The sequence below is a fragment of the Tetrao urogallus genome, assembly GCF_951394365.1.
Source record: "Tetrao urogallus genome assembly, chromosome: 10".
Taxonomy (NCBI): Eukaryota; Metazoa; Chordata; class Aves; order Galliformes; family Phasianidae; genus Tetrao; species Tetrao urogallus.
In genome coordinates, this window is record NC_136823.1 from 3017387 (window position 1) to 3028997 (window position 11611).

The following is an 11611-nucleotide window of genomic DNA, read 5'->3' on the forward strand; positions in this document are numbered from 1 at the left end:
CATCCCTACCGCCTGTCCCTGCTCGTCAGCCCTCGCTGCTGGGCAGTCTGTGCCCTGCTCACAGGCTGGCCTTCCTCACGCTCCTCACGTCTTTCTCCCAGGCTGTGGCTCACCGGGGCAGAAAACGACTTTGGGGTGAGTGGCTGGAGGGTTGGAGAGGCTCTTGGAGCCCCTGCTTTAGTTGGCAGCTGGGCACTGAGTGGTGGTGGGATGTAGAAGCGATGGAAGGGAGCATCGAGCTCTGTGCAGCTCTCGCGTGGTGCGGGGGTTCTTCAGTGTACTCCTTGGGCAGGTTTCTGCACCTGATAGAGGAAAACTCTTTGGTATGTCAGGGCTTGAAACCTCTTAGTTTTGTTGAAGCCAGGGCCTGTTTCTCTTCCTTTAAATCTCTGCAGCAGTTGATAAGCAGCTGGTCCTTTCTCAGGGAGAAAACGCTGCAGAAAGAAATGCCAGGAATGCGAACAGCAGGTGGGGACTGGCAGATGTACATATCAATCACGACAGACTGACAGAGGGGCTCATTCCACAGCAGAGCCTCTGTTTGCCTCTGGCTGGCTTTGTGCAAACCACTCTGAGCCCCTCCGCCGGGGGTTTATAGTGGGGCAGCTCTTGGGCTGTGCTGGGGAGCCCTGTGCTGTCCTGGGAGCGGAACCCTTGCTCCAGGGATGGGGGCAGAGCCTTTGGAGCACGCTGCTGGGACTCGGCGGCGTTCCTAATAACTAACGTGCCGCACCTCGGGATTGGGCAGCCAGGGATCTTGCCGCCACGTTGCTGAAGAGGCGGGCGGGCTCAGTGAGTTCATTGAATTTGCTGCACTGTTGCATTTTAAACCATGACTTCATCCCTCTGAGGAGTCTGGAGTCATTTCCGTGGACAAAACCCCTGCTTGGAGACGGTGGTTCTGTGAGGTCACCTGTACTGAGCAGTGCGGGGCCGCGCAGCCGCAGGGTGCAGGAGTGCATGGCACGGGGCTGAGCGGGACCGTGAGCCGTGGCGGCGCTTCCTGAGCTCGCTCCTCGCACCCACTGCTGCTTTCTGAGTGCCCGGCACTTGGTGGGGAGGCGTCTCGCAGGGGCAGAGCAGCTGGGCTACGTGAAATAACAGAGTGAGTGGTGAGAAGCCTTGAGAGAAACCTATCTGGTAATCTGTGAGCGGCGTTCCTGTGTGTGATGGCAGTGCATGTTGCAAGCGGAGCAAAGCTGCTGTCACAAGTGACGTTTTGGGTGCTTTTCCCAGGCTCTAAGCTTTCGTTCTGGCTGACGTGCTCGCGTTGGGATACGTGATCTGAGTGCTTTGGGTCCGCTTCGCTTTGTCTGCACAGTGATTCCTGGAAAACCCAGAATAAAAGTCGTGCTGGTGGGGCTGTGGTCAGACCTCCCCCGGTGTGATTGATCCCCAGGGCGTTCTGCTGGGCTCGGCCCGAGCAGCTGCTGGCTGTGGGGCTTCAGGTCAGCCAGCTCCGGATCCCAGGGATTTGGCTGTCCCCAAAAGCCAGCAGTTCCGTGGGGTTTGCAGGGATGGTGCTGATTTACACAGCTGATACGTTTAACAAGTGAAGGCACAAATGCCCCAAGTCCTCTCATCAGCTTTTCTTTGGATCATCGCTTGTTTTAGTGAAAGAGCAGTGTGAGAAAGGGCTACCGTTCCCAAGTGAGAAAGGCAGCGAGAGCAAGAAGGTGGTCAGTGCTGGGGCACAGAGCAAAAACACTGGAAATGTAACTTTTTCCAGCTTTAAAAACCCATTTTCTTAGCTCCCCATCAAAGGACTTTCTCAAACTAGTCCTTGTTGAAGCTGCAGTAGGTAGCCGTGACCAAACTCTTGCTGGAGAGGTTGTGTCTGGTGCTGGTTCACTCTTGAGCTGGCCCTGGAGTTTCCCATGCTGTGGGTCTGCTTGTTTTTAAGCTTTCAGCAAAAAACAGTTCAGACATTTTCAGGAGTTAAAGGCAGAAGTGCCCAAAGTTTTAAGTATTCAGGAGAACAACAAAGCTTAACTGTTGTGCACCGAGCTGCCTGCTGTTGTCAGTGTCCAAGGGCTGTGCTCCAGGCACAAATGCCCTGATCTTATCACCTGGCAGGCACCAGAATGGCTTTGCAGACCTGCCACTCAGATGCTATCTAGGAAGGGCCGGGTTGGATGGGCTGTGGCAGGGCGGGGACACCTGGGGACACTGTGGGGGGACAGCCGTGTCCCCTCACTGCTGCCTTGTGTACGGCCACAGCCAGGTGAGGAGCTCCTGTGCCTTGTGGAGAGAGAAGCCCAGAGAAGGTGCAGGACGAGGAGCACGCTGTGCTTGCTGTGACCAGTTCATGGGCAGCCCGAGCTCAGGTATTCTCACTTTTAATCCATTATTTGCAGCTTGTTCTGCCCACAGCAGCATCCTGCCTTGCGGGCGGTGCGGGGCTCAGCCTGCAGTCATAGCAGCTCATCTTGTGGTTGTCATGAGGCAGCGAGGGGCAGCCTGGCTTCTGCTGCCCTTCTGGCTTCTGCTGCTGTTTCTGACAGTCGCTTTGTGCCTGAGATGATTCGGTTCATCTGGTGGTTTTATGTGCACTTTGTTGCAGTGAGGTTGGGGAGGCCTTTAACTCGAATTATGTCCCCAAACTGCACCTTTCTTGTTCTTTACAGCACACCTCTCTCTGGCTGCGTGCTGTTTTAGTTTTCTGCTCTGCTGTGCAGGTTCCTGTTAAGCAGGGAGTGCCTGGAGGCTGCAGCTGCTAAGCCAGGGTTTCTCTTCTCCGTTTCTAAAATTTGAGCTGCACGTTTTTCCTTAGAGCTTTTTACTGAACCCAGAGAGGGCTCAGGCACCAGGCCTGGATTCTTCTTAGCAGGTGGGCTGTTGGGAAAGCTGGAAGTTAATCCTGGCTGCCCTGTAGCCATTCGTGTTTTGGTAATGAAGTCTACCCCCTCCAGGTGAAGGCATGAAGCTGTGGCCAGGCTCTGTACCTTGGCCCTGCTGTAGGAGCAGTAAGATGGAACTGCAGCTGTGGCACCGTGTGATCCTGCAGGGCTGCCAGGTCTCCTGGGACCCTGCAGCTCTTCCCCAAACCTGTAGCCCATTAGCAAAAGCCAGCCAAGGAAGTGCCATATAACCACTGAAGTAAGATAGCGTAAGCAAATAGAAGCTTTGGTGCAGGTAATTGGGTACCTAATTGCTGTGTTTGCCACCTGGGGACTGGAATTGCTCTCTGCTCTGGAAGCTGAATGGGCCATACTGTGATAAGCAGTTTAATTGTTTCCCTGCATCTGCTGCAGCATTATAAAACCAAGGCAAGCCGCACACACCTTCAGAGGTTAACAGCCTCGCTGCGACTCCGAGCCTGCTTTTTCCTGTGGCGCTTGAGCATCCCTCTTCATGCAGCCCTTCCGTTCTCCACACCCTTTATCTTTGCCTGTGCTGTGTGATAGCAGTGAGCCATTGAGTTTTTCTGGAAAGCTGTTCAGATCTGTGCAGTTATTAGCTGTAAGGAGGTGAGTGTGCACACAGAGAGGAGGGTCTCCTGGGAGTGGGATGCCCTCTCCAGCCAATTGTTGGGGTCTGGGCATTATTTTCATAGGGAAGAGTAGATGGGTGCTGAGCAGAAATCACACTTAGCTTGACTTGAGGGGTGGCATTTGGAAGGAAAGGTGTGGGGTGTTAAAGGCCCTGAGTGCTTGAGGCTGTGAAATGGGCTTGTCCTGCTTCCTTTGGGGCGCTGCTGGGTGCCTGTGCCTGGGAAAGGCAGCCCTGCTGCAGGAACTGGGAGCAGGGCACGGGGGCACTGCTTTGGGGGTGAGGCAGGGAGATGGTGCTTGGAGGGGACAGGCACGAGCTGGTACAGAACCTGGCTAAGCACTGGTGTAATTTTCCTTGTTGCCTCAGAATGGCATTCAGCCCTGTTTTCCTGGGGCAAACACTGGGGCTTTAATGACTTTGCCCCCATTCCTGGGATTCCTGCAGCCTGAGCAGGTGTGTTACCTGTGCTTCGCTTCTTTGCTTTGCCCTGGGAGAGACATGGGCCCAGGATCTGGCCCATCTTCTTACTCCAATTTCTCCTCCATAGTTTCACTCCACCTTTACTCCACCTAGGTGTGAAGAGGGAGTTTCTTGCTCCTGAGGTTTGGGCACTGGCAGCAGCAGGAGGTGTTAGTGCTGGACTTGCAGCTAAGAACAGATGCCCAAATTCCACCTCCACTCCTTGCAGTGGAGTTTGTGGCCTTGGAATCATTGGGTTTGGCATTCTGCTCTGTGATGCCAGAGCAGGGTGTGGAGGAAGGCTGAGCTGTCTGTGTGCTTCAGCCCCCCCCCCCCCCCCCCCCCCGGGCCCAGGGTGACCTGGCAGCAGGGCTATAGCTGCAAAAAACCCCACACAGAACCAGGTGGGTTGGTTTTGAATTGGCTTGTGCCACAGCAGCAGGGAAGCAAATGGACACCCCGAGCCAGGTCCCTGCTTTACTGTGGCTTTCAGACTGCTGGTGTGGCTGGGGGTTGTGGTGAGGAGCTGGGAGTCCTAGCCAGGCAGTCAAAGCCTTCGCCCTCTGCTCTCCAGCAAGAGAATACCTATAAACACGTGCTCTGTGCAAAGAGCTTGTCGGTCTGATGGAGGTTGGTGACTCCTGAGGATCTTTAGGATCTTTAATTCCTCTTTCAGAAGCTTTCTTGGTCTGAGCTCTGCTTCATTTCATAGCTTTCCCATTTTATGCTGGATGGTTAGAGCTGCAGTGTGCTGCCAAAAAGCGTTTACAATGGTTTTCCTGAGAAACACTGAAAGTTGCAAGTCCAGGGCTGAGGCCCTGGCTGCTCTGCACAGATTGCTCAGTGGTAAATGTGTTCAGAGAAAGAGCTGTGGCAGTTCCACTCGCTGAGCAATAAGTCAAGGCAGAGCAGCTCCATCGAGCTGTATCTTCATGCTTTGGCTTGGGGCTGCAGGGCAGGGTGCAGGAACTGATGGAACAGCGAGATGCTTCCAAACAATGTGCTAGCCCTTAGCTACGCAGCCACTAAGGACATAAATGATGCTGCCTATGTAACTGGAGTGCTGGAAACTGGCTTGCCTCGCTCCCTTGTCTGTCTCCCATCAGCTCTTGTGCCTCATGTCCCATTGGTAGCAGCAGTCAGGCTCCTGGTATGGGGGAAGGCCTTGAACCCGTCCCTCCAGTCCTGCCTGGTGCCCCGAGCTCAGCTGATGGGAAATTGTTGCTTAAAGAACGCTTCCAAAGACCCTCTTGAAATACTTTACTATCTGAGGAATTCCGTGGAATACTCAGAAGGTGATGATAAACCATTGGAATGTGGCTGCCTATCCATAAAACCATTCAGCGAAACAACGTTCAGATGAATGCAAAACCTCATTCAATCTCCCCTTTTTGCTGTGGTTTGGTGCCTGCAGGCCTGGGGTTGTTTGCTCCTCACACTGGGATACACAGCGTGCTGCCAGGTGCCCCTCGGTGCCACCAGCACAGCCGAGGTTTGCCCGTGTGCTGGTGTCCTAGGAGAGCCCAAGTGCAGTGCTCGATGCACAGCGTGGTTCTGGTGATCAAAATCAGAAAATGCTTTGCTATGTGACTGCACATGCAAGGATCTCAGCATCCAAGCACCTCAGGAGCCGTCAGAGCTGCAGCCTCCTTTTTCACGTGGTTTGGAAGCACGGTTCTGAAGGAAGACTTGGGGGTCTGCCCTGCCATCAGGCTCTCCCCCACCTCACTGACAGCTTCTGCTTGCTAATTTGACAGATGAGGCTTTGTGCCTTTTGTTTTTTATCAAGCACAAAACAGGTGGCTGGGATGACGGGCAAGTTTCCTTGGCTAAATGGGCGCTCCCAGGCTGACCTCTGCTCCTGTGTGACTTCCAACGTGGGGTGTGGGCTGAGCTGGGAGAAGCTGCAGCAACATTTCCTGCCTTGCTGGACACGAGAATGTATCCCTCGGGGTCCATCTCCTTTTTGTGTGGGATCCTCAGTACTTACAAGACTGTTTGGTGGAAGAGGTCTCTGTGTTGAGGATATTCATTGCTTCTCTTCTGTGTGGGCTCTCTGAAGCCTTGTGAGGGGGTTTGTTCAGCCTTTAATTCAATTAAGAAGTCAAGCAAGAGTTGCAAATCTGGTTGGTCTCGTTTGTTTCAATGTTCATAGCTGCATCCGAAGCGAACATCTGCACAGCAGAGTGGGGCAGCATAGGGAAGAAGGATTTCTATGGTTTCAGCTGAGATTGCAAGTGCTGCTGGGGGCTGGGGAAGGATTTTTGTCCCATGCAGAGCAAGAGATGGAGGGAAGGACTCCAGCCCATCAGTGGCAGGACAGTGGCGGGCAGTTTGCAGACACCTGCGAAGTCACTGCAATGCGGATCTATCTAAGGTCATCAGCTGGTGCAAATTGGACTCGGGCAACTGGAGGATGGTGAGTGGATGGAAAGACAGGAAGGGTGGTTCCTGCAGGAACACCCTTTGGTAACGCTGCTGCCTTCATCTCAGCATTATCTTGCTGAATTTGCCTCTAGCTATGGAATGCTGTCTTCACAAAAGAGAAATTGGGAGGAAAAATACCTATTTTTGTCTTGGTGCCCTGAGTTTTGTTTCTTCATGGAATCTTGGAATCTGAAAAAGCATTCATATGCATGTATGCACGTATGCCTGTTGTATTTGTCTTCAAAATATGCATTTCTATAGCTTTGGTAGTAAAGAGCTCTTAAAACCAAAGAAGTTGAGGCTAACTTGTTTAATTGTTTAATTTCCTGTGACTTTCAGTAAAAGCTTTAGCTTAGGTTCTGTTAAACATAGAATATGAGGAGGTTTATGCTCTGTAGCTCTGTTTCAGGCAGAATCAGGAGTTGTGTTCCTGAGGGGCTGGCTGTGGCAAATCAAGTGAAGTCAAAGCCAGGTTAAGCTGAATGCCCTTAAGAACAAGCAGACCTTTGCTCTGCCCCGCTGCAGCTGTATATTTAGCCTATGTGCCCTTTCCAATTACAGCCAGGAGAAGACACCCGAGGAGGAATGTAAGTCATACCCGCCCTGAGCGCTGCCCTGGGATCCATCACAAAGTGCTTCTCGAGCCAGAAGCAGTGCCTTGGTAACTTCTCTCCATAAAACTGACCCCTCCCTCCCTCCCTCCTTCTTGGGGTTTAACATTTACCACGTCCACAGCCTCGTCCTGCACACGGCTGAGCTTGGTGCATGCCTTGCTCCTGGTGCATCCTGCACCCAGCCCCTGGTGCCTCTGTACCTGCTGTGCTCTGCCTGCTTCTCACCAGGGCACTGCAGTTGTTTCTCATGCAGGGTCCGTCCTGTATCCAGATAATCCCTTCTGGTGCTGCTTTGGAGGCCTGATGTGAGGACAGCACCATGAAGCAGTCTTCAGTTGTTATTTGGAGTCCCCTCTATGGATTTATCCTAATTTGCCTGTGTGCTGCCAGGACCGTGGCAGTTCTGGCTGCGATGTTCCTAATTACAGGGAAAAAATGGTCTCTGAGGCATCCTAAATATTTGGGCCGATAATATCAGCTTCCTTTTAACTGAGCTCACTTGAAGATACGATCTGGGTTGTCTGTTTGGGAATAGCAAAGTGGGAGGAAGGGATTGATTGTGGTTGCTGAAGCTCTCATCAAAGAGAGAAGTCCCACACAGGCAAAATCACTGCTGTGGTCACTTGTGCGGGTCTGGAGCAGTGATGGGTGGCGTGGATTCTGCTGAGCTCCAGGGCATCACAGTGGCACATGCTGAGCATGGCTTTTGAGGGACCTACAAGCAGGATCTCACAGCTGGGAGGCATCCACCTGGTCTTCTAGCAGAGTCAGGTCTGTGTGCGAGCACGTGGTTCCTTCTTGGTGGTACAGAGCTCCAGCTTGCAAAGAGAAGGTAATGACGAGTAGCAGGAAAGCTTCCCCTGAGCTATGAGTAGGTTAAATATCTCAGTGCTTACTCTAGCAGAATAAAAACTGCTTTGAGGTGTCGATTGCTGTGACCACTTCCCCTGCAAGCTCCATGGAGCGGCTGTTGGCACGCATGACCTGGGGCAGTGAGTGACAGTTTGCAGTTCCCATCTGCAGCAGTGCTGCTCCTCTCCTTGCCCAGCGCATACCTCAGCACAGCCGAGTTTTGTTGTTTTTTCCCCTAAGTTGTTGCTCGGTGTCAGGGTTTCCTGTTGCTGACAACAGCTGTGCTGGAGATGAGCGGAACCTGCTACTTCACATTTGGTCTATGGTTACAGGCGTGCAGGACATGAATGCATTCAGCATTAAACCACCACTGCAGGGGTGAGCTTGTCTTTCAGAGAGGCATCCCGTCCTGTGCACGTCCTCACTGCACGTGTCTGCTCGGGGTGGGGGCATGGCTTCGTGGAGGGAGAACGTCCGTCCCCAGCTTTGCCCGTTTGCTCATGCCAGCTGCGTGACAAATGTCCCTGAGCAACTGTCCTCCTGCGTGTCCCTCCCATAACTCAGCCAGGCATATGGAGGCTGGAACTGGTGAGTGCCTGGGTCACTGCTGTGCTGGAAGGGTGGAGGGTGGAAGAAACCCCCAGCTGCCCAGCCCCCCCCAGCTCCCACAGCCGTGCGTGGAGCAGCAGTAGGCAGTGGGGCATGTGCAGCACTGTGCCCCTGCCCGCACCCAGCCGTCCCACCACATTGCATCATTCCTCCTGCTTGCTGCCTCGACACGCAGCCACTGATAGGACTTGCCCAGAGATTCTCCTGTGGGAACATGCACGAGAGCTGTGCACGTACAATAGATGTGCTTTGGGAAGTTGCACCAGCCCGTTGCATTCTGCTCCCTCTTCCTTAGGGAGAGACCATTTGTTTCAGTGTTGTGTTTATGGAGACAGTGGTAAATAAGCAGCTCAGGTAGGTGGGATTCCTCCTTGCTCTCCTTAATTCCTTATCTGGAGCAGGGCACGGGAAGGCAGCTATTCAGACTTTCAGCATGCAAGATTCAGAGGCATTAACATGCTGGCAGTGATTAATTACCACAGCCCACTGATGTGACTGTACTTGAGCAATTGGATTAGGTGCAGCTGCGCTGGGGCTCACATCAGCAGGTTCTTGTTGGAGCTGTGATGTAGTTGGCCACACAGAAGTTATTCCTAGGGCAGCTGCACTCCTGGTCCTGCAGTGGGCAGAGTCAGCAAGGTCCTGTGGCCGGCAGGAGCTGTGTTGCCTAGGTCTCACTTTCAGCCCTGTCTTCTGGCCGCTCTGTTCTGCCTTCGTGCATATGAAGCAGTGCATATCCTTAGCACATCAGCAGGCCTTGTGGTTGCATGGAGGAGTCAGCTCCAGAATTGCCTTGGCAAGTCAGCATCATATCAGCATCACCCAGCAGGCCCGGCTGCGTGCTCCAAGATGGGGATTTGGCATCAGCAATCAGACATCAACATTGGCATGTGCGCTGAGCACCAAGGCCAAAGCAGATGTTGATCCCAGCTTTGATGTTTAATCCAGCGTTTTGGAGGTTCAAAGTGGAGACCCAAAAGAGCTCTCACAGAAGCAGGAGGATAAAGAGAAACTCGGTATTTTCATAAGATCAGACAGAGCAAAACATCCTGAAATTCAGGACTAACCTGAACCTTTGTGGTGGTTCTGCCAAACTCGGCAGCGCAGATCCTGCCGGAGGAGGGAATGCTGCTGTGTGGAGAAGCTGGGGTGGCCTGGCCCGATAACCTGAAAGCAAGAGGATGAGCCCTGCAGCATGGTGATGCCTGCAGAGCAGAGAGCAGCGGTGCAGAATTCTGTTTGATTTTTGGCTCTGTTCTGAGCTTGCATGAAACGGCAGAATCATGGAATGGCTTAGTTTGGAGGGGGCCTTAAAGATGTCTGGTTCCAACTCACTGAAGCAGGCAGCAACCACCAGCTCAACTGCCCAGGATCCCACCCAGCCCGCCTTGAACGCATCCAGAGATGGGGCAGCCTGTCCCAGCACCTGACTGGACAGCAGGCTGTTGGCCTTTCTGATCCTCTCTGGCTCCGTGCTAGTCACAGCTAGTCACAGCTCATGGGAGGTGATCCTGAACACTCTTATCTGCTACCTGTGACTGAGCAGTCTCAAACAAGTGAGTCTGCGCTTTGCCCATCACCGCATGTGAAATAGTTTGGCTGTAGCTCTTGAACTCCCCCAGAGGCGTCGTGCAGGTGCCCGTGCTTTTTCCACCCTCCCACGTTGGTTCTGTGTGTCTGCACTTGTATCCAGACTCGCAGCTCTGTGCTGTGCACAGGTGGGGATCTGTCATGAAGAGACCATAGCTGGGGGCCTTGCTCTGCTTCTGGGAGCTGCCCTGCCTTTGGTCCCAGCACAGTGTGAGAGCCTGGCACCGCTTCAGCTTATTGTTTGGTAAGGAGCTGTATTAAAGAGATTTCTTGGTGGTGTAATGCTGTTCTTGCTTCTCCTGGCTTTTCTTTTGACAATGGCTACAGAATTCTTCCTGTACCTCCATTGTGCTCCGCTTCTGGGTACAGAGACTGTTCTCTGTTTTTCCTAAATGGAATTTGGAATTGGTGTGACCTGCAATTGTCAGACTAGATCTGCACAGCCTGAGTTGCTTGGCTGAGGGGCACGGGCAGTGCCTGCTGCCTGCTCCGGTGATTCTTTCTGCAGTGGGTGATGACTTCATCTTCCTCTCCTGCTGGCCACAGATATCAGGGACTGGCTCTGTTCTGCCCAGGCACTCCTATCCATCCCACAGGAACGCCCTGGGGCGAATGACAGGGTTGGCTTAACAACACAGAGCCACACCATGGCAGTGCGTGGTTCCTGCAGCCTTGACAAATGTGGGGCATTGCTGCTGTGGGGACACGGTGCCCACCTCTGCAGGTGTGGCTGTAGCTCCGCATGGCTGCTGCTGGCTGGCTGGCTGTATGTCCTGCTGTCCATCCCACGCAGGTGTGGAGGCTCAGCTGTGAGCAGCAGCCGTGTTTCTGTGCTGATACTATCTCAGCTCCACAGCAGCCACATTCCTCAGCTGCCGCCTTCCTCCCCTGGCTGCAGCCTCTGATCTGCCCACGCTTGCAGCACGGCTGCTCTCTAGTCCCTCTGCAGCAGGACCTTCCAGCGATGGGGGTGCAGGCGAAGAAGCTCATGGACAAGGTGCTATGGGTGCAGGCTCTATGGAGGCTGAGAGCCTCTTTCTACCTTCTTATAGCCCTTTGCAGAGTGACAGTGCCCTGGTTTCCCACTGTGGCAGTCAGTGGCCTCAACAGAGGCTCCTTCAGAGCCTTGTTCTGTCTCCAGAACTCATTCAGAACAAGATGTGCACAGCACGTTGGAAGTTCTCTGGATACCTGTTGCGGTGGTTCTCTTCTTGTTGAGGTGACTTCAAGCTCATCCAAATTCACCACGTCCAAAATTCATCCACATTCCTGTGCCATTTGATGTGTGTTGGATTCTCATCTCCTGACAAGGCAGGGAGCTGGTAGGAGCTGGAGCCTGCAGGAAGTGAGGCTTGCCTTTAGCTATCCAGCTGTTCCATTTCTGGTGGTGACAGTGTCTGGAGAGGCAGCTCAGGTGTTTGACTCTGGGTAAAGACCACAGTGTTGCCTTTGGGAAGAGCCTGGATTTGGTTTCTCTGTTACTCAGCCCGATGTGCTCCTGCCCTGGGCTCTCCTGTGGCCCAGCATCTCACACTGACCCCCTCCCACCTGATTCCCAGGGCTTT